Consider the following 5,000-nt stretch of genomic DNA (forward strand, 5'->3'; position numbering starts at 1 on the left):
CACTTAAAAAGACAACCATCATAAAACAGCGAAATATGACTACAACTTTTTAATTTTTTTATTATTTCCTGACCATTCTACCTCGTTATCTAATATATTAAATTTGTTTCCCTAAAAAGCCTATTATATGTCTGTAAACCTAAAAGGACCTGCGTATCTAGAAGGTGAGAGAATCCACACCCAGCGCGGAGTTCACCCTGAAAAATTTCTATACACCCAAAATAAACAACCTTAAATGTATTTCACATGGTTGCTTAGTTTCTGACAACATTGACTGGTAGCGAAAGAGTTCAGTAGTCTTTCCATGGTCGCGTCAACGTTTTTCTATAACATCTGCTTTTCACCTGAAGAACTTTTAGCACACTATATGAAAAAAAATACTATTACACTGATACATGCAAATTTGAATACAAAGACTTAATAAAAACATTGCATTTCACAGTGCATGATTGTCAAGATAATGATAATAATCATAATGATAATAATAGTAATAATAGCATTAATGATTATAAAGATAAAGATTAAAACTGATAATCATAATAATGATATTGATAATAATAATAATAATAATAATGACAATGCTGATAATAATAATTAGAACACTGATATTGATAATAATGGTAATAGTAACTATAATGATAATCATAATGATAAAAATGACAAAGCTAATAACAATAAAAATGATAATAACAATATTAATAATAATAATGATAATAATAATAATGATAATAATAACAATGGCTGAATAATATGGGTACACTTTTACACAAAAGGTTTCCTCCAACCACATGATGTTGAAGAGTAAAATTTCACCTTAAAAAGAATTCTTAAAATAGCTGCTCTATTTTTTTCTTCTTGTTTTTATTATTCATTTTTGGCTCAAAGTCCTCTCTTAATATTAACACTTAAGTAACAGTAAACACGGGACGTCATAACATATATTAATTCTCAAGCACACTCAAAAATCAAAATGAAAATAAAAGATAAAGAGTTTCGTAAAGAGACCAGGGCGAATGAAGAAAGTTAAGAAATAAAGAAATCGAAATATGGCCGTTATTTTCCCGCCATCTTGTTTTTTTATGTTTTTGTTTTTACGAACTTTCCACGGCGTCACAAAGTCGCGCTCCACCTTTCTATTTACACATACATTCTTTTATTATTTCTCTCTTTTATAAAAGGTATGAACGTCATTCATATTCAACATTCTCTTTGTTTTACTATCTCTCTCTCGCTCTCATTTCTTAAAGCGTTTTGATAACTATTAACAAACACTGATATTGCTGATAGCTCTAAAAAGAGTATGGGTAATAGTCGTTTAAATGCTGTATTTGGCACCGTCAGTTCATTACAAGACAGTAAAAAATATAGAGTTCATATTCATCATAAGTATTTACACAGGAAGTACAAGATTACCTTAAGAACTAGAACTTGACCTTAACTTGAAGCGGTCCTCTGTTTATGTACAAGTAAATTGAGCGTGAAAAGTCTCGTATGGCAATAGTTCTCACGTATGATTGCTAAGTATTATTTTTTTTTCTCTCTATTCTAACGGCCTATAATAGATACGACTGTCAGAGTTGTTAGTCAAAGTGACAAGCCAATTTACAGGTTGATTTTTTGTTGCTTTAATTTTACGTATTCACAAATTATGGCTTTATTCGTCCGTTTTATTTATTTTTGTTATTGTAGGTCTATCCATTTATTTACTGGTTTTATTTTTTATTGTAGGTTTATCCATTTCTTTATTGGTTTTATTTCTTATTGTAGGTTTATCCATTTATTCATTGGCTTTATTTTTTCACTTATACATTCATTTATTTGTTTCACTTATTCATTCATTTATTTATTCATCCACTTTCATCAGGGATGTCGTGATACCAACTTATTCTTGTATTGATGATAACAATTAATACATCACTGATAAAACCGGTAAGAACAATCATCAACGATATTGGCAACGATGAACAGTTCAAACAGTATCATTGGCAATTTTAATGGTAATAATGACTTTAATAGCGATATTAACATAGAGAATAGCAATGGTATTGATAATAATAATAATAATAATAATGATAATGATAATAATGATAATAATGAAATAATAATAATAATGATGATAATGTCAATGATGATGTCAATAATTGTAATAGTATTAATAATGCAAGTAATGATATTGATAGTGGTAAATGAGATATAACAGTAACGGAAAACATCTATAGGAAATTCTTCCCTGAGAACTGCCATCTGACTTAAATTCATATGTAAAAAAGACAAATAATAATAATTAAAAAAAGAAAGAAAAGAAACGTTAACTAGCAGAATGGAAGAGACTTTTTGGAAGCATAAAGGATCTATGTTATTTACTCTGAGTCATAGAAATATATATATATATATATATATATATATATATATATATATATATATATATATATATATATATATATAATAACGTGTTAAAATTGCCAATGGAAATGAGCGAATGAATACTTTGCGCAAAGTCTATATCATTAGAGGTCATGTTTTTTCTTTTAAGTGAGTTTTCGTGAACATTGGACGCTCTTTAAAGCTTAGTGATGAAAGCTTGAGGTTTTCAATTCTATTTGTGGGAATTACGGTGTACTAGTTTGGCTTTGGCAATCAACGAATCAAGTATTTTGAATAAAACGACATGATTGATCCTACGCAGCCATTTGTGTGTGTGTGTGTGCTGTGTGCTGTGCTGTGTGTGTGTGTGTGTGTGTGTGTGTGTGTGTGTGTGTGTGTGTGTGTGTGTGTGTGTGTGTGTGTGTGTGTGTGTGTGTGTGTGTGTGTGTGTCTTGTCTACGTTCGTCAGGTTGTAAAATTTAGCTCCAAAACAACTTCACAGAAGCCGAAGACGAGAACCTCAACCGCCAAGGAAAACGAAGCAGACCGAGTCTCGTTCAGATGCTTCGAATCTCCCGGGTTCGAAACCTCAGGAATCCGTTAGTGATTGAACCACCTCGTTATAGTGAACATTTTAGTGTTTTTTCGTACATATGAGAGGATTAATGAGACTCTCTGTTTCGGCTGTTGTATGCCCGGAGTTTTAAGCTCCCGAACTTCCCTATCGAGAGGCTTAATTAGAAAAAGATGATAATGATTACCTCCATTCGGGGTTGGCTTTCGAGTCACGCTATTCAGGGCATGTGAGAGACCGCGGGGGTATTCAATATTGAGAAACGTGCACATTATATAAGTCTTCTGATATTTTTTTCAAGGGAAGAGACGGGATGGGGGGGGGGAGGAGGAGGTATTGATGCTTTTATTTTCGTCTTCTTTTTTTTTAAATTTCATTTTTGTGTATTTTTTTTTCTTTTCTTTTTTTTTTGGCTCCATTTTCTCATTAGCTCATATTGGCAGCAGGTTCTTGCGGGGTCTCCCTCCCCCCCCCCTCCCCCCTACTCCTTCGCTCCTCCCCTGGAATATGAACTTTTTTGACTCGTCGTTTATATTCATGGATTCCTATTCATATATTCATATTCGCTCACAGTCGTGGAGGCAGAGTAATTTAGCAAACAAACACGCACACATAAACACACACACACACACAACCGCGCGCACACACACAACCGCGCACACACACACACACACACACACACACACACAACGCACAACACATCCTAAAACACACATACAAAAATAAAATAAATAACAAGAAAAAAACATTAAAAAACCACAAACAACAGAAAACCAGCAAAAAAAAAAAAATAATAAATAAAAAAATAAAAAAATGATAAAAATAAAAATAAGTAAAATAGATAATATATAATAAATATATATAAATAAATAGAAAAATAAGAACTTAAAAAAAAACACGGACCTCGTCATCACCGCCGACGCCAAGACGCCATCACCGAAATGGAACATCAAACCTGACTTCGAGACTGTGGTTCTCTCGCTCTCCCGACATTTAAATGGTCATTAAGCCGAACCGTGTAAGCTGTCTGCACGTGGCTTTGGGAAGAAGGGCTTCGAACCTCGCCTCTTTAAGGCCAAGTTACGAGCGCAACTTTCAGCCAGGGAGAAAGGGAGAGGGAGGGAGAGAGGAATGGAGAGGGAGAGGGAGGGAGAGGGAGAGAGAGGAAGGGAGGGAGAGAGAGGAAGGGAGGGAGAGAGGAAGGGAGAGGGAGAGAGAGGAAGAGAGGGAGGGAGAGAGAGGAAGGGAGAGAGAGGGAGGGAGGGAGAGGGAGGGAGAAAGAGGAAGGGAGGGAGAGAGAGAGAGAGAGGAAGGGAGGGAGGGAGAAAGAGGAAGGAGGAAGGGAAGGAGGGAGAGAGGGAGAAAGAGGTGAAGGAGGGAGGGAGGGAGAAAGAGGAAGGAGGGAGAGAGACGAGAGGGAGAGAGGGAGAGAGAGAGAGGAAGGGAGAGGGAGGGAGGGAGAGAGAGGAAGGGAGGGAGGGATAGGAGAGAGAAAGAGAGAGAGAGAGTTAGAGAAAGAAAGAAAGGAAGAGAGTGAGTGGGAACAGCTAAACAAAAAATGGGCTGATATGGATTTTAAAAAAATCGACTGATAGAGAGAAACCACACAACTGAAAAAAAAAAACCTGAGAGATAGAATGGTTACACGAGAAGATAGAGAGAGACAGAGAAAAAAAAAAAAAAACACGAAAGAGAGACGGGTGAGAGCACGAGAGAAAGACAGCAAGAGAGACAAGAAAAGAGAAAAGGAAGAGAGAAAGAGAGAGAGAGAGAGAGAGAGAGAGAGAGAGAGAGAGAGAGAGAGAGAGAGAGAGAGAGAGAGAGAGAGAGAGAGAGAGAGAGAGAGAGAGACAGAGACAGAGGAGAGAGAGACAGAGAGGCAGACAAAAGAAGAGAGAGAGAATGAGAGAGGGAAACAAGAGAAGAGAGAGAGAGAGAGGAAACAAGAGAGAGAGAGAGAGAGAGAGAGAGAGAGAGCTAGAGAGAGAGAGACAGACAGACAGAGAGACAGACAAACAGAGAGAAAGAGAGAGAGAAAGAGAGAGAGGAGAGAGATAGAGAG

The sequence above is a fragment of the Penaeus vannamei genome, chromosome 24 (genome assembly GCF_042767895.1).
Source record: "Penaeus vannamei isolate JL-2024 chromosome 24, ASM4276789v1, whole genome shotgun sequence".
NCBI classification, from domain to species: domain Eukaryota; kingdom Metazoa; phylum Arthropoda; class Malacostraca; order Decapoda; family Penaeidae; genus Penaeus; species Penaeus vannamei.